The sequence below is a fragment of the Terrapene carolina genome, unplaced genomic scaffold, assembly GCF_002925995.2.
Source record: "Terrapene carolina triunguis isolate 2854851 unplaced genomic scaffold, T_m_triunguis-2.0 Scaffold57, whole genome shotgun sequence".
In the NCBI taxonomy this organism is placed as follows: Eukaryota; Metazoa; Chordata; order Testudines; family Emydidae; genus Terrapene; species Terrapene triunguis.
The window spans coordinates 83,981-103,045 of record NW_020664408.1 but is presented as its reverse complement, the minus strand read 5'-3'; the positions used below and the strand labels follow the sequence as shown (position 1 = coordinate 103,045).

Below are 19,065 nucleotides of genomic sequence, written 5' to 3'. Positions count from 1 at the left end.
TTTCTGCCACAAATGACGCAGGGTCCTACAGACAAGTCTCCTTCACTACACAACCCTGTTTAATCCCCCGAGCAGACCCATCCTGTGCACTGAATGAGGCAGGGGGTCTGTGGAAAAAATACTATGTAATCATGGCACAGAAACTGTATCATAATGTATATGAACAAGGGGGACGAATTAAATTAAATGTATAATCTTAATTCAGGCATTTCCTAGTTTTTGGGTGCTTGGTATTGCAACCTTAATAATGTTCTTTTAACACAATTTTTTAGTGTGTAATTTCCTACATTTTTAAAATACAGGGAGTCCTCTGACTTACAACACAATTCTGAGGAACGAATTGTGTCATAAGTCGAAACATTGTAAGTCGAAATTGTTTTCCCATAGGAATCAATGGTATGAAGCGGAGATTGGTTCCTGAACCAAGCCTTGATACACTATTTTCACCACAATAACCCAGATTTTTTGTACTAAATGAATTATAGATAACTAATGTTGCAACATCAATGTATTTACTGTACACTGTAAACAGCATTCAAATAAACATATAAACTCACATATGCTGCTCAGAATGCTGGCAACACAGGCTCAGAAAGCCAGGGAGAATGGCACACATGTTGAGCCTCAGACAATCACTGTTCAAGCTTTCTGATTGGCTCCCCGCCCTGGGCTCAGCCAATCAAAACCAAGCAGCAACCCTACCCAGCAACAAGCTGCTGCCTCAAAGCCAATCAGAAGTGACCCCTTCCAGCTCCATACCAGTATAACGCAACCAGGAAGTGATTTCAAGTGAACTTTATGCAAATTGAGCATCGTAAGGGCGAACCAAGCGTCGTAGGGGCGAAACGGGCAGTCAATTGAAAAGCATCATAAGTGGAGTCCAACATAAGTCGGGTGTCGTAAGTCTGAGGACTCCCTGTAGTCAACTGAAAAAACATAAATTCTATCATGTGTCATCATATTGACACCCACATGGATCAACAGCAGGGTTGGAACCCTTTATATCCACTGCACAGACCTCAGTCACTTGACCTAGTGGACTGATAGCAGTAGAAGGTAGTCATCCTCTGTGGACCAGCACTAGAGGTGGGATGAGACACTTTGCCAGAGGATTTCATAGTTATTTGTTGATAGCAGAGGAATGGCGAGACTCTGGAATCTTGGGTTCCATTCCAGGCTCTGAAGTGGAGTGTGAAGGGGGCACAGACTTCTCTGTCCATTCCCCCTTAGTTTGACCCCTTTGCACCATCCCTTCCAAACTGTCCCTGTCCTAATCCCCTTCCCCACTCCTAGCCATTCCTAGCCTCCACTCTTCAGGCTTCTCATCCAAAATCCTAGTCCCAGTTTCCTTGCCCAGCAAGTCCTCGTCTCACCCATCCCAACAGCTTATCCCAGTCTTTCCCACAGTCCCAGTCTCCTAGCCCAGCAATTCAAGTGCCCACACCATATCCTTTTCCCCAGGCTCTCAGGCCATCCAGTCCCAGTTTCCCCCTCCCTGCTCATCCGATGTCTCTCTTCCCCACTCTGGCCTCCATTTGCCTCCTCTGCCTTATCTCAGTGTGTGCCACCCCTACCCCTGCTTTTCCCCCGTTTCTTAAAAAAAAAAAAAAAAAAAAAGTGACAGTTCTCCCCTCACCCTTGGCTCTCTGTCCTATCTCCCCACTCCCTTATCCCCAGTCTCCTTGCCTAGCCAGTCCCAGTCTCACTACAATTCCAATTCCATCTCCATCCCCCAGTTCCAGTCTTCCACCCCTAAGTGCATTTTTCACATCTATTCCCTCTCCGCCCACTTTCTGGTTCAGCTCTTGTCCCCTCTGCATTCCATTCAGATAGCTTCCTCTTCTTCAATGCCTGGGCATCAGTAGAAGAGGGCATTGAGAGCACAGAAGGGACTGGCTCCTTGCTCTCAGTTCCTGTGCCAGGCCAGCTGGGAACTGCAGTTTCAGTGAAAGTCCTGCTCAGACCCAGGTTGCAGTATGCTCAGTGAGGACAGAATCTTCAGAGAATTAAATTGCTAGGCTGTAGCAAGTCTCTGAGCACGTGCGAACTGTGATTTTATTTTATTTTATTTTATTTTTACAACTTGCCCAAATTTGGGTGGATTTTCACAGGGACAGCAAAAAGCACATCCCGAGAAATTCTCCTGCCAAATTTCAAATCCCTGCACCAAACAAGAGTAGCTAGAACTTCTCAATAAAAAAGTTGTAAGAATTTTTATTAACATGGGCAAAACAATGTATTTGTCACTAGCCTCATTCTCAGAAGTGGCTGAAATGTTTTGAATGACATTTTCCAAAAACCTCAGCCTGAGGCAGACACCAGACAGTCATAATTTCAGCCAAAATAGTTACAATTTTGCAAACTTCTAACCAAGTACCAAATGAAAATATGATCTCATAATGTGAAATATAAAGCAACCTTAATAATAGGAGCTCTGCCTCTAATAAATAAGATGTTCAAAGGTTAAGTACATGCTTATCCCTCCTCACAAGTTTTGTGCCTATTGCCAAGTTTAAAAATACTGGTAACATAGGAAATTTTGACTGTATTTCCCACATGGATCAAAGATAGTAGTTATCATAGGCCCAGATTCATCCCTTCCTGTCGGAACAGATCCAGGGAGAAGACAATATTGTCAGTCGAGGAGATGGTGTTCCTTCCTCCAAAAAGCTGGCTTTGGAGACTACTCTGAAACTTGAAGGATAACAGGGCCATCTGTGAACAAGTCGTGTGTCTCTGGTCCCTGACAGACTCCCCACCCCTTCTCAGGCCCAGAGTTTGATGACTCCACTAGAGACCTACAGAGATTTCCCCAGAATCAAAGAATCCTTGAAATGTAAAGATCTTGAGAGGTCACCTAGTCCAGCTCCCTATGCTGAGACAGGATAGAAGAGATCTTGCAGCCTAGGACTGTATTATTCTCTTTGAGTGATTTCCACAGGGCCAGAAGGAAAATACTGTGCATTCTCCAGTAGCCTGCCCACCTAGTCTCTATCCCCTCCATCAGTGTGGAGAGATCTCCACAGAAAGTAGAGGGTGTGACAGTGCCATGGAGGTTGCTAAGTACCCCACTTCTGCAGGAATTGGAAGACAGATGCATGGATCTGAGTGAGATCATCTGGACCATTATATTCATTGGACACATTTTAGAGAGATTTAAATCAATGACCAAAACACAGGTCAAAATTGGGGACTCTTCAGAGCCTCACTAGTAATGTGGGGAAAATCTCTAGAAGACAAAATGAAACAGAAATAAACTATTTTGTTATTACTTGATTTTTCTTCACCAGAAAATTTTTCAGTTTCTTTTTACTGGGGATAGTGCATCTTTCAAAATATCTGGGTATACAGGTAATGTGTTGGAATTAAGACTAAACTCAAAAGTAATATTAAAACATATTTTGCTGGATTTCAGAAACTAGCACTTGATCTCTTTCCATGATGAGCTGAATATATGTAATAAAAATGTTGAGCCTTCTGAAGTCTAATATTTTTTCTAAAATATTTCTATATTTATTGCAGAACTGCTTTAAAAATACTTCACTGGAATAGAGAGCCTGAAATAAATCTCAAAATGTTACAGCTAGACTATAGCATTCAGACTGTCTAGAGTAGTTGAGTTTTTATTTATAACAATTGGCTTCATTATTTCACAGAATAGGTAAAGGAATACTATATATATCCTCCTAGCTACAAAGAGTGAGCAAGTGCTTGGGACCATTCCACTAAAGAAGTTTTGTTCTGTATTTAGATTTATAATATTAAACAGAGAGCACGAGAGAGAGAGAGAACACGCGCGAGAAAGAGAATGTACCTAGGTCTTAGAGCACTTATATAAAGAAACAGAAAGATGCAGAATTGTATGGGTTTGTTAACACTGGTGTAGAAGGGACAATGTAAAATAAAATGTTAAACAGTATTCTTCAAGGATCCCAGCTACTGCACACATATCTACTAGAAATACCACATACAACATTATAATCAATTTGCCAAATCTCTACAAATAATAGTTATCATTGCAGTTAACCTTCCAGTAAATTTGACTCGTGAAAACAATATCGAAATTATTCTCTCCATTCTGCTACCTGGGGCTTACACCGTGCATTTCTAATTCATGGTTCTACTAGAAAGCAGAATTCTGGTTTTACTTCCCATCCCCTCACTTGCAGTGACTATTTGCCAAAATATAAATAGTCAGGTAAATATTGGGTAAGTCTGCCCTGAACACGGGCTTTTATATTCTAATTGATTCCTTCTGCAAATGAAGACGTCATATTTCTAGGCTGGATGAAGTGATAATCAAGTAGGGAAAGGTAAGACTGGCACTTTTTAAAAAGGGGACTCAATGAAGGAGGACACAATGGATTGTTAGAAATTAACAAAGAATAAAAATATTTGCATTAATTATAAAAAAAGCAATATTTTCAGGCTTTCTAGCATTATTGCAAATGTAAAGACCATGGATTGGAACTTATAACACTGACCATTAACATAACACATAGTGTACTGAATGGGTTTTTTTTGTCAGCATTTCGTCACAGGAAGACCCTTGTTCCGTGTACAGCCCAACTGACTAAAGTAGTACAGCTAGTCTCAGTGGGGCACTGTGTTGTAAGGGTCATCAGACATAGATCCAATTGCAGGATCGAGCCTCTAATTTAGTCAAATAAGCACTAACAAATCACGAACAAAAAACCAACTCAATACCCACTAACCTTCAGTGTCAGAAATTTCCCACCCAAATTCAGTAAACAATGAAGCTCTAACACAGCTATATTTGAGATCCTAAGTTCTTCTGTGTAAAGTATAAAAGAACTTTTCAGAAGGTCCTGAACAGAAAGTACCATAGTATTCTACTTATCCATAAAACTAGAACAACATGAGCGAGAACAATGCAAGTTTCCCCACACTGCCCTGACAACGTGTCTTGATTGTTACACATAGGGACCCTTCTACTGGCTAGAAGGAAAAAGAAGATACAATAGTTCAATCCATTTGGTCACTGGCATCCTTGCTAAGACTATCAAGGGTGGTTTGTATGTATGATGCGAATACCTGTCCAACAGGAACTATATTGAGACCACCCATTCATGTCACATCGTTCAAAAAAGCCATTAGCTAAAAATGATTCTAACTCAGTAGTCACCTGAATTTGAAATATTGACCTATAGATAAAAGACCCAAAAGATTACAGGTGTCCCCAAAATGCTAGTTTCTAATTTTCTACTTCCATTAACTTATTTTTAAAGAAGTGTAAACTGGAAACTAAACATGACTTTTATAATTCTAGGAAGAAGCACATTAGGAAAATACTAAATCATAGCCAGAGTCCATACCTAGGGTTATAATTATAAATGTAGCCCCAAATAGGAAACCAGGCACAAAAATTAACTGTTTACCAGGTTTATAAATACTGGTTGAAATAGCACAATTCTCTCTCTTTTTATTATATGTGCCCAACACCGTGCTGCCAGCAAGTGGAAAAGAGACATTTCCCAATTCTGTCATCTTCTGAGCTTTTGTGAATCTGGTAGTCTCTCAGCAACAAACTCAGAGCCATTAAAGACCATTGTTCTTTCCAGTGAGCACCCGAAGTGAAGCTTGAAAAATATATTCACTACAAAACACCTGACTATAAAGAATGTTCAGATAGGCTTTTTCCTGCAATAATTATCACTTTGAAGTTTAATTAGTTAATTTCCCATTGTCTCCATTATTAAAAAAAAAACAACGTTTTACAAAACTGCTGTTGTACTTCTGTGAGGAGTGTTATTCATTGACAGATTGGATGTGGAAAGACAGGTTTCTCAGCCATATTTTTTGCTGAGAAGTTAGTCTAATTGAAGAAATTTCCTTAGGACCTTTCTTCTTTGTTTGATTTGGACCATATTCCTTTATTATAGTAGTTGTCTCTTTTTTAGTATCTTGAGAAAACAAAGTCACAAAAAAGGTGTAATCTAGCATACACATCAGTTGCTTGATTGCTTTCCACGACTGTTTCCAGATAAGTCTTTTTGATATCATGTTGGCTATCATAATTCTTGCTGTGAAGTGCAAGGAGCTGAGAAGTATCCACTACAAACAAAACTGTTGGAGACATCTTGCAAGATGAGCACAATTCTTTTCTCTTTAAATGAATTTCTCAAGTAAGTTTTCTGATCACACAAATATGGATCTGGAAAACCACACAGAAACAGCAGAGGCTATCAGATCTGCTAAGAAAGCTATTTAACCTTTGGGACTACTCTGAGAATTCTGATTCACTTTCTAGGACAAGTTGGATGGCCAAATGGCAAGGGATGTGAGAGGATAAAGGAATTGTCATAACTGATCAGACCAGTTTTGTGAAGCAGGATATTGCTGACGTTACCAGAATCTGAAATAATTTAGTCATAGTTGTTCAGGACTTCGATGTATCATGTTGTCCATTGGATGCACATGTGGACAAGGCTATCATGAGAATGACTGCAGACATTAGGAGGCAACTTTCTGCACCGAACATTGGAAGAGGTGTCCGGGGAGAGCCACACTCAGCTTCGGTAATTATCGAGGGTCGGGGGTGTTTTACTAACCTGTTGCAGACGTGTATAAGTGCTTGAGACTAAGTAAAGTTTAGCTTTAAGTGAAAGCACTCTTGTGTTGTCCTGTTAGTGCCAGCCACCTATCGGTCGGACGGCCATGTCTCCCCTGATTCATTTCCTGACACCAACTAGCACAGAGTAAAAGTTACCAAGAGCTTTGGGTTGAAAAAACCCCAGGTAACAGAGGAGGATTAACAATTAGATTTTTTGGAGTTTTGTCAATAGAGAAAACACCAGTTAAGATGTCATAAAGATGAGTTCCAGGCTTCTGAAAAAGTAAAGTCACTTGGTTCCAATTACTGAAAACCCAGTTAAATTAAAGTCCCCAGCACTTTGCAAGATGAAATTTCTTACAAGCAGTCAACCTGAAAGATTCTCTCTCAGATGAAAGAGTTAATACTGGGGTCACAGTGCATTGCTGCAGTCATCCAGCAGAGGGAATCTGAATTCAAAAGAGGAAATTAAAAATAAGACTTATTTGCCATCATTGTGGTGGAACGAGCACATCTACCGCATAAGCTATGTCAAGACCAGTACATGTTCATGGATGTGTTTTAGTCACAAAATACCTAATGAAAAAATTCCAACATTCATAAAAATATTATTGTTCAACCAGTTCTGGTGCAAGGCACAGCAGGAATGCCCAGCATGGCATGCTTCATTTTTCAGAGTATTCATCAGAGAATTAGTTCCATTAACTGCCTTCTAATATACAAGGAACTGCAAATTTGGAAGTGATGTGTCAGGGACCCCTGGCCCACTGATATCAATTAGCAGTTACATGCTCTCAACAGAGGCAGACTTTTGAAACACACTTTAAAAAATACAAGCCAAAAAAACCTTAACAGATTCCATAAATTGAAGAGTCTATCATCCTGGTTAACTATGAAACATACTTTTCAAACAAACAAACCTAATGTATTTGTTTAATACAGAAAACGCCAAGTGTTTCTTGGAGAACACTGCGATACAACAGAGTCAATGAAAAAGCATGGCAAATGACCCAGAGGGGGACAATGAAATGATTTACTAATAAGTTCCTTAGATTTTTAATTCAAAGCCACTGCAAACCAATGAAAACCACTACTGCACCCTTTTCTGTGCTTTATCTTCCTAGCAATATAAATTCAGACAGACAAGCTACACAAACCAAGATTTAAAAGTAGCCAAAAAGAAACACAATGAAAATAACTGACATTTATTAACCCCTCTGGAGATCTTCAGTGCCCTACAATTTCCACAGCCTTCAACACTGCATCAATAATACGAAGTCTAATCCCGCAAGCCTGCCAGAAAAGACTGGGAAGTGAATAAGCTAAACAATGCTGAAATTCCAAGTGATATTAAGAGTCTATGCACGTTTATTTATATAATAAAAGAAGACTTGTCAACTTAAACAAGAAATGCTCATGGATGTTATATTTTGTGGAAAAAAAATTCTTCAAAACACCACTAAGCTACTTATAATGAAAAGATGAACAAGTATAAAATAAAGGGTAATATCACTGTTACATGGAAATAGTAAAGCCTCGTTTGTCTTAGCTTGTCATATCTGGCACGTTGAGTCAAGCCAATATTAACATTGACAAACATGTTAATTTACAGGACAGTGTCACATGCCAAAATCAATTTAGAATTTGAAAGTATAAATTTGTGGGAGATGGGAGACAAATTATGGAAAATAAAAATGTGATTTTATATTAAATGACCTGATCTGATGCCTTATTCTGTTGTTAAAGGAACATGTTTTGGTCACATGATCTAGTCAGCCATCAGGTCTATATGTTAGTTATATTATCTTTTAGAGTAGCCGAGTAATGCCCATTCAATAGTTTTGTTTTCACAGCGACTGTACTTGTATATCTTAAAACTCTTGCTTTACTTAACCCAAAAAAGGTATATCTTCATGGCAATATATCTTGACACAGTGAAAGCAAAATAATCACAGCATTCAGCAATGTCACTAAGATTTCTGAGTCACAAGGGATTAGAAGTCTGGACCTGAAGCAGATGCTGTGAAAGCACTTGGTAGAGGAGTTCAGTGCATATTTCAGACTGCACTGCAGCTGCAAGGGATTGACGCCGCTAACTGTGGAATCAAGCTCAGGAGAAACTCCGGGCATAGTTCCGGCATCCGAAATAAATTAAAGTAAACAGTGTTGCTCTCTCTCATCCACCCTGTTAGCAGCCTCTCTGCCGAGCTGGAGACCACACACCCAGACCACACAGCACCAGCTGAACTCACTCGCACGCAACATCTAGGAGCTGTCACTCTACTGAGGTATGAAGAGGAAAGATGAAGAGGGTGGGGGGGACAGGAGTGTGTGTGTGTTTAAAAAAGCTGCTGCCTTCTCCTCCTATCCTTGCAGCTGGCTTGTGTGTTGTGAGGTTTGGGGAGGAAGGAAAGGAAAAAGAAGAAATCCATAATCCTTGCTGAGAAAACATACCAGTAATGGCCTTTTGTAGTAATGAGTTGCACTCCTCTTGTAGCAGTTTAGTAGCTGATGAAGGGTTAACATCAATTAACATGAATTAACCTCCTATCTGTCACATGTCAAAAAATCTTAGGCTTGTATTAAATACTAAATTGTAAATACTAAATGACTGCAGTATGTGCAACAGATCTACCTGGAGAACATGTGTCAAATATTCAAATAAAGTACTTGACGTGTTTTATATTTGAAAAAGATTATCAGAAAACAAACTCCATTAACTAAGGGCCAGATTACATTACCCTTATTCAGGGCTTGTCCACACACAGAAGAGATGCATAGATTTAAATTAAATCAGTTTTGAATCACACCTTTAACTAAATCGGTCCAATTTAGTACTTAAACCAAGCCTCACTTTGAATAGTAGCTTACACCACAAGCAGTCTCATTGAAGTCATTGGGATTACCTGTAATACAAGGTGCCACTCAGTGTAAGAGTATCACAATCTGGACCTATGAGTTAAGGCTGCACAAAGGCATAGCCCACCAACATAAACTACTGAAACCAAGGAAATTGCCCTTTCAGTGGTCACACTTAGAAAGTGTCTCTTGTTGTGACAGATTCAACCACTTTAGGAATACCCACTATTATTTTTTAAGATGTGGGGGATACCACTAAAACCAATATCTGTCAAAACAGAAAAAATTGAAATGAGACCATTTAAAAACCTTTAATACCTTTCCACCCTGGGCACACTTCACCGTAATCAACCCCACCTCACCCCTCACTCTGCCGCCTATCCACCACCCACACCACATATTCCTCCTCCCTCAAACTCACTAAGAAACACACAACCTTAACTTTGCCCATACACACAATCCAACATCCCATATCCACTCAATCACACTTTGGCCCTATCTCAATCACCTATCTGTCTAAATCACAACCTACATACTTCACTCATTCATTCAGCAAAATCACCCACAAAAAACTAAAGCTCATACTCTTACTTTCTTTCCACACTACAATAATTCCTATATGACAAAACAAACTTAGTTTCATAAACCAGGGTTATTATGGTTTGCCCTAGCATACAAAATAACCAGAAACACTCACCAAGATTTTATGAAATGTAACACAAAACATACTGCAAAATTTACTTCATAAGCATGCTTAATTCCTTAAATTCATATTGTCCAAAACTTAAAACTTTCAATTCTACAAATATTATACAAAAAACATAAATCCCAGTCTACTTTTCACTGTTTTGTATCTGCCCTTAGATACAGAAACACTTTCGCTACTCCTAACCTATTATAACATTTCAACCAAACCAATCCAAATTTTCTTTAAGGCATTCTTCATTGATGCTGAACAGGCTTGAGAGGAGTAAAGATCTTTTAAAATTGGTCAAATTCTGAACTCAAGTGCCCCATAATCTACTATTTGACTTCCACAAATTTCTACCATGTTGATGCCACAAACTGTGAAACAATCTCTTTCACAAACACAGAAAGGATTACCTTTCAAATCTCAAATCAAGATTGTCACACTATTCCTATTTATGTTTTACTTTAAAACAGCCTGTTTTCAATGGACATTAGTCCATTAAATCACTTGTTTCTTACCCCTTCCTTTAATTTGTCTGATTTAACATGTCAAAATACATGTACTGATATTTGGTAATCCCTAAAAATACTAATCACCCATTTGAAGTATTGATCAACGGCTTTGGCATTTACTAGTTGGATGAATTTACAGTTGTAGTAAATTCAATAACATGAAGACCAAAAATGACCTAGCCAGCCATACTGTCAGATAGCTCACAAGCTTTCTATAAATTTCCAGACTAGCAAATCAAACCCTCTCCTAATTTAGGACTCCACCTACTTCTCTCTCCAACATCCATTGAAAGTTTATTCCACCCACTAGCCTTCCAGTCTCCAATCACCAGTGATTCTGCCCACATATCCCCTTCGACTCAAGGCTTCTACAATTCTGTAACTTTCTTACTGTTTCCTAATAAACCTAACAGTCTTTACAAGAATGTTAGTGTTCTCAACAATCTCCTTTCAACTTCTTAAATTAGTTAAAAGTTCTTATTCACAGACTGAAATTGGAGCCCACAATACCCCATGCTTGCTACCGACCCTGATTCAGCAAAGTACTTAGGCATGTGCCTGACTTTTAAACACACGAGGAGTAGTCCCTGTGCAACATGTGCTTAAATGCTTTCCTGAATGTAGGCCTGTATGCACAGATATGCATATAATATGTTTCCCTCAGTTTAACACAGGCAATATGTCTGTATTAATATTGGAGGTGGCCTGTGTGCTCCCAATCTGTAGCCTGGATCTTCTATGTAAAACCCTGTCTCTCATGTGGTTATGGAGAACTGAAGCTGTCTGTAAAGAATTAAAGTTCGTCACTTTCCGTGATGATGAAAAGGGACTATGTTATGATAACAAAAGCATACCACACTTCTTTATAGTTCCTTAAGATTATTTGTCAAGAACATAATGTTCATTTTTGCAGCATGAAGCAATGTATGAATGTTGAGAACCATTTCAGCCACACACACCACCAGACATTTGAAAATTTTCAATAATAGCAATTTTAAAGTAGTTCGATTTTTGAAAATTCAGTGTGTCTGTATTCACCATTAGGTACTCACAGGGGGAAGTTTTTGTTTCATTTAGAGATTTAATTTTTAAGTGAAAAGTCTAACCTTAACTTTGGAGCTGCTATCAGCCCCATTAGATATAGAGCAGTGGTGACCAACCGGTCGATCGCGATCGCCGGCGGTGCTGTGTGGCTGTTGCTAAGGCAGCGCCCTGCCTGTCCCGGCCCCACACAGCTCCGGGAAGCGGTCAGCACAGCCCCGGGGGCAGGGGTCTCCCTCCACGCGCTGCTCCTGCCTGCAAGCACCGCCCCCGCAGTTCCCATTGGCTGGGAACAGGGAGCTGTGGCCAATGGGAGCTGCGGCCAATGGGAGCTGCAGGGGTGGTACTTACAGAGAGAGGCAGCGCATGGAGCCGCATGACCCCCTCCGGCAGCCACAGGGGCATGTTGGTCCCTTCCGGGAGCAGCGTGGGGCTGGGGCTGGGGCTGGTGCAGGTGCAGGCAGGGAGCCTGCCTTAGCCTTGCTGTGCCGCCAACCACGAGATGCCCAAAGTAAGTGCTGCCCAGCAGGAGGTCGCACCCCAATCCCCAGCCCCCTCCCGGGGCCAGTACTCCATACCTCTTCCTGCACCCGAACCCCCTTCTGCACCCCAAACCCCAGCCTCCTCACAGGGCCAGCACCCCATACCCCTTCCTGCATCCCAAACCCCCTTCTGCACCCTGAACCCCAGCCCTGAGCCACCTCCCGGAGCCAACACCCCATACCCCCTCCTGTACTCTGAACCCCCTTCTGTGCCCCAACCTCCAGGCCCCTCCCAGAGCCAGCACCCTGCACCCCAACACTCACCCCAGCCCTGACCCCCTCAGCACCTCATACCCACTCCTGCACCCCAAACAGCCCCTTCCCAGAGCCAGCACCCTGTACCCCCTCCTGCACCCCAACACTCTGTCGCAGCCCAGAGCCCCCCCTGCACCCAAACTCCCTCCCATAGCTTGCACCCCTTACCCCCTCCTGCACATCAATCCCCTGCCCCAGGCTCAGCCCAGAGCCTCCTCCCACACTGCGAACCGCTCGGCCCCAGCCCAGAGTCCACACCCCCTCCCAAACCCTAACCCCCTACCCCTGCCTGGTGAAAGTGAGTGAGAGTGGGGGAAAGTGAGCAATGGGGAGGGAGTGATGGAGTGAGGGGGGGCGGGGCTTTAGGGAAGGGGCAGGGGAGATCCTGGGTTGCCCTTAAATTCAAAAAGTTATCTTTGGCATAAAAAGGTTGGAGACCACCGATATAGAATATATTGTTACAGATATTATGACACAGAGTCAGTAAAGCTCAACCAAAAAGGGTTAAAAATATACCTGAACACACTTCTAGGAGCCTATACATTCATTTAGGTCCCAATACTGCAGTCAGATCAAGGCCCCCAATACAATGCAATCGGATTCTTGTATACAGTATAGCGCAGAACCCCACTGACTCTGCAGTTCTGCACACACACAAGGTCTGGCTATATGAATCTGATTAGGAGGTCAGGACCCTATTTTGTAATCAGTTTCCTTGGATGTTGATAGAATATAGACCTCTTTAGGGCTTTACTTCACTAGGAAGCTCAATCATATTTAAAAACGGGGGGGTGGGGTGGGAGGGGGATTTACTTTTTTGTTTGTGTTTTATAAACACAATTGAGTATGGTCCCAAGTGCCAGAAGGGTTACCATGACTACCTGACAATGCTGACCACAACTTGTTTTTATCTACCTTGAACAGTCAGCATCATATCATTATCTCTACTGTTAAAAAAAACAGAGTTTAAATTATTCAGTTTCCTACTGAAGAAGATGCCTTAGACTCATCCATTAATAGTCTAAAAATTAGTATTTTAAAAATATATTTACTCCAGTTTTGACCTAAAAAAATATATAATACATCAAATATAGTGGTGAGGAATATAGTGTTGTTTTTTATTTTGTTTGTTTTAAGCATGTTACTGATATGCCGTCTAGGATGTTAAGATTCTATAGGTAAATTGAGCCTTTCCATTATAAACCTCTAATTTCAGGAATTTGTAATCTAGCATTAAAAAGTTTATCCAAGGCTGACTTTTGGCATGAGATCCCAGAAGACAGGTGGTTTTGCCTCTATCAAATTTTGAGGTTGGGGGAACTTGCCACTGTTTTTGAGATATAGAAATGTAAACAAACCGATTAATTTTCAGATTGCTTTTATACTTCAATTTGAAATCTGTTTTATTTTTGCAACTGATAGTTTGTCAGCTGTAAACACAGACTAGTGCCTTTGGCTACATTAAGGTTAGGAGGATGGGATGTGAACTCTAAGTCTTTAATTTTGAAAAGTTACCACTATGCATATGCACTACCTAATATCCAAGGAAAAAAACATTTTTTTATTTTTAATCACACTTACTTTATATGATATTAAAATCACTGCCTAGATCATCCCCCACAATCAACATGTAGAGGGAACCCTCCCAGGGCAGTTCTCCTCCCTCCCACAGCACCATTTTGCTTTCACTGTGGAAGGCAATCCATGAGCCCACAATGCACACTGCAAGTGGGGAGTGAAGTAGGTAGGCCAGAATGGAGGGGGAAAGTGTGGATGGACCAGAGGCAAGGCTAGTGGTGGATGAACATAATTTCTCTCCATATCCACCAGTATATTTAGAGATGTGTCAGCTAGGGCCTGAAACTCTGGACCTCCAAACAGATGGCCCTGGGGATCCAGTAGATTTGGGGAAGGTGGGCACAAGAGCTTTTTCTTGAGGAAGAAAAAAAGTCACCTCCTCCCAACATGGAGGGATCCTCAAGAAAATTTCTTCCTCAGGATCTCCTCTCACAGGGTTTATCATGGGAATGGTTTGATCTGGTTCATTGTCGCTACATGACACTGTTGGATACATCATCGTATGATGACAAACCTCATCTAAGAACCAGTCCATTGGATCAAACCACCAATTTTTAGAAAAAGCATATGGATAAAGGCTGCACGATAACAACAACTAGCTTTTACACAGCATTTTTCATCAATATATCTCAACGTGCTTTTCAGGGCAGTCAGTATCTTTATTCCTATATAACAACCAGGAAAGCAGAAGCACAGAGATGAAGTCGCTCCATCTGTGAGCAACATACATTTAGAGAAAACTGATAAAATATGTATACATGCTAGCCTTTCAGGGTTTGTAGCTCTGGGCAGTATCAATCTTTTTGCTTTACAGGCCTATTTTTGCTGGAAATAGAAATGCAAGGGTAAATTATAATCCAGGCTGCTTTACATAAATTGACATAATTTAGCAGTTGAAATAATGCAACTTTAAAAACATCTCTCACATTCAACCTTCTATCTTTACATTTAGAATTTTAGCGATAAACCAGGATTTTTGATATTTTCAGATTTCTGCATAAGTAGAAATATATTTAAAATAAGATTGAAATTAAATCTGATTTATGTTTTTTGAAAATATGCTTCCTTAAAGTCCCTGACTTCATAATTATTTAAATAATTTTTTAAAAATTAGTTGAATGTGTTACACACTGCTTATTTTTTGCAATTTTCATCATGATAGGATTCATGACGTAGACTCTCTCGTCTAATCACCTATTTTATTTACTACTTTGGATCAAATTCACTATGCTGAGTGGTCCAACACAGAAAGGAATATATAAATACAACCAGATAAAGAAATTTCTAAATCTGGACTATGGCAAGACTGTCAGTATATTTTAAATCTGAAAACCTTTAGTGTTTGCTTTTGCCTTAGCTACGGTCAATGCTGCTCTGTAAACATGTTTTAGGACCATGAGAAATCTTAAAGCCCAAAACATTCTGAGGTTATATCTACACAGCAAATGAAGACGTGGCTGTAAAGCAAGAAAGCATACCCACCCTAGCTTTAATCTAGCTAGCATGAGTACCAATAGTAGTAAAGACATGACAGCACAGACTTCAGCAAGGGCTAGCTTACCCAAGGTTGTACAGTGGCGAGTAGCCTACACTGAAAGCCATGTCGCCACATCTTTATTACTATTGATACCTGCACTAGTTAGATTAAAAGTACACCTTCATTTGCTGTGTAGGAGTAACCTAAATGACAGGAACTTTATGAACATTACTACATTTATTAGAGGAACAATATTTGTATTATATTCTTTTCAAATCACAATGTTCTGAATATTTCATGATTTAATACAAAACATTAAAAGCTTTACAAGATTTTAATGAAGCTTAGTAACAAGGAGTGAATTGGTGGTTGGAAAGGAAAGAGGAGATATAGATGCCTGTATGATTTGAACAGCTTATCTTCTACTAGCTAAGCAGGCATGTAACACAAAATAGGGGAGCAATTTGGCTAGACAAGTAGCTTTCTGCCTGAAATTTGTCATGTGTCCTGTCAACATCATTTTTTGGTGTGGAAATCTGGAGTTAATTAGATATAGCATTTTAGAAATGCAGTACTTTGACAAGAAGCCACTTAAATTTTGAAAAATTGTAAACTGGGGAAGGGGGATTATATTAAAAGGTAATCTGGCCTAAAAGACTCATCTATTTAATTCACTGAAAATTATTTCCTAAACATGTTTTCTGGATGAATGGATGGTTAATTTTAGTTATTTACTACAGTCTTCTAAGCTTCTCAAAACTCTATGAGCTCCCCAGCAGATTTTATAAAGCTTGCAGAAGAAAAGGTATTTACCAATGCCATGAAACAGCCAAGTTTGAAGGACTTTTAAAAAGTATGCACATTTAAATGATGCTATTAGAGCAAGCAAAATATGCTAATTAACTCACCTGCCATCACGGATATAATCTCATTAATACACTTGGTAAAGAATATACAGGGCTACTACCATGTTTATCTTGACAGCTTCATCCAAAAAAATTCTCACACACCCCTCTGCAGCAGAGCTCATTGAAATTCTGCTTCACTGCAAATGCCCTCATTTCAAAATTTGGTTTTGGTCCACTTCAGACTGAAACCAATGCCCCCCGAAAAATAGTGTTTCCCAAACAAAATATGCTCCCTGATCCCCACAGCTGCTCAGTAAAAGGGACATGATTGTTTCACCACTGCTATTCAAGGGTGGACAGCAGTGAAACTGACATGAATCATATCAGCAGCTGCTGGACACCCTGGCCTGGATGCAGACTGCCCAAGGGCCAGGAATCTCAGGGCTTCAAAACTCCTGGACCAGCTGGCTCACTGGGCTGCCCCGCTCCCCCAGCATAAGAAGTCAGATCCCTTGAGGGTCAGGCAGCCAGCTGGCCAGGGAGTCTGGAAGCCCTGAGAGCTGGAGTTTTCAGAGCTTCCAGGCTCCCTGCTGCAGAGCCAGGGCTCTGAAGATTTCCAGGCTCCCCATGCCACTGCACGAAGTGTGGAAGTACAATCGAGTACTCCTCAACTGTAGCTTACAATGAAGAGCAAATACCACTACTTGCCCATTTACAGTATTTATGGTGCCTTTAGAATGTAAAGTCTTAGTATCAATGATTTCACTCTTCAGTGGAGAATACATCTGTAGTGACACAGACATAATAAAAACTGAACAAGAGCTTTCATTTAATTGAAAAATGTGGTTTTTTTTTAATATCGACCTCCAATATTTGACATCAAGCAGGTGAACAGGAATGTGTTGGAAGCATCACAGAAATGACAGCACATTGCAGCCTCAGCTGCATCCTTCAGGTAGCTTCTGCAACACATTGGTCAGTGGCCAAGATGACAAAATATCAATGATTATGTGGCCAGCTATAAGGATATGTCTATACTGCATTGTAAACCCAGGTCTGTGGGACCTGGGCTTGTGAACTCAGTGGGTATGTCTATACTGCAATTGGACATCTGTGGCTGGCCTCTGCCAGCTGACTCAGGCTTACAGGGCTCAGGCTAAGAGCTGTTTAATTGCAGTGTAGACATTTGGGCTTGGACTGCAACCCAGGCTCTAGGACCTTGCAAGCCGTGAGGGTCCCAGACCTCAGCCCAAGCATCTACAACACAATTAAACAGCCCCTTAGCAGGAGCCCCACCAGCATGAGTAGCTAGTAAGGGCCAGCCACAGATGCCTAACTGCAGTGTAGACATACCCAGTGTTTCCAAGCCAGCGCTCATTGCAAATGTGGGTCCCACAGCCGGACCCGGGCCTCAGAGCCGTGCTAACTAATGCACTACTACGCAGACCTTCTGAGTCGGGCCTGCGGCTTGGGCCGCGTCCACACTGCAAATGACAGTGCTTGATCCGAATACGCCCTGACCCGGGCCCCGCGTACTGCAGCCGTAACCTGCGCTCCCCCGGCCTTGCGCAGGATCCGCCGCAGCACGGACGTGGCCGGCCGCAGCCCCGTGGGGCCCAGCGCAGCTGTGCCGGGCAGAGAGAAGCAGAGCCTCCGGCAGCCCCAGCGCCCCCGTCACAGTGTTGGGGGGGGGGCTGGCCTCCCCCGCACAGAGCCAGCGCCCAGCCGGGGCAGGATAACGGGCGGGTCCCAACGGCCCGATCCGGATCGTTATTATGAACGGCAGCAGAGGCAAGGCGGGTCCGCAGTGAGACCCGCCCCCCCCCACCCCCCGGGGGCAGGAGCCGCAGAGGCGGGGGGGGGGAGGGGCTGCTCCGCAGCTCGGAGGCAGGTCAGAGCCGGCTCGCGCTGACTTGGAGCGAGGGGGGGGCGTCACTCACCGGCCGCCGCGGTGTTTGTAACCAGCGCTGGGCAGCTTCTCTCCCGGCAGCGCCTCCGCCTCCGCCTCTCGCACGGCCAGCCCGCCGCAGTGGAGCCAGGATGAATCGATCGCCTGAGAGACGGAGCCGGAGCAATCGAGCGGCAGCCCCGCTCGTGCCGCGGCTTCCTTCTCCCGGCCCCGCCCCTGAGCTTGTTCTCCTCCTCCTCCCCCCTCCCCCCAGTCCCGTCCCTTCGCCCTCAAGTGCAGCGCGAGGCCATTGGGATTACTGGGTTTGAGACAGTGTATGGGGGGCAGGGAGCTGGGGACAGCCGGGCGGGCCCCTGGGGCCAGGCGCTGTCCAGCCCCACAGAAGGCTCCTCAAGAATAAAACCACCGAGGATGAGTGGGGAAATGCTGCTTAGAGACGGAATAAAGTAAGAGAAAGAACCAAATAGGACCCGGGCCCCGCTCCTGCAAAGTGCTGCCAGGGGCTGCAGCGCACAGGCAACCTGCAACTGAGTATATTTTTCTGTTTCAAACTAGGCGTCTGGCTTGATTTGTATACATCAAGGTCTGATAAGGGTCCTGTTGGGGAGGCAGGAGGTTGGATTTTTTTTTTACCCATGTCCCAGTCTTCATCCAAAGTTGCACCTGTCTAATAAGGGGGGAGGGATAGCTCAGTGGTTTGAGCATTGGCCTGCTAAACCCAGGGTTGTGAGTTCAATCCTTGAGGGGGCCACTTAGGGATCTGGGGCAAAATCAGTACT

The 19,065-nt window shown here is 42.3% G+C and overlaps 1 protein-coding gene across 1 annotated transcript in view; it reads right to left on the bottom strand.

Moving 5' to 3' along the window:
- Positions 1 to 18,356, bottom strand: part of LOC113407947 (exocyst complex component 2) — a 208,636-nt gene extending 190,280 nt beyond the window's left edge. Inside the window, exon 1 of the mRNA XM_026658988.1 lies at positions 18,318 to 18,356. The gene's annotated coding sequence lies outside the window, so the exon portion shown is untranslated. The remainder of the gene's footprint in view (positions 1 to 18,317) is intronic.
- Positions 18,357 to 19,065: the final 709 nt, after the last annotated feature.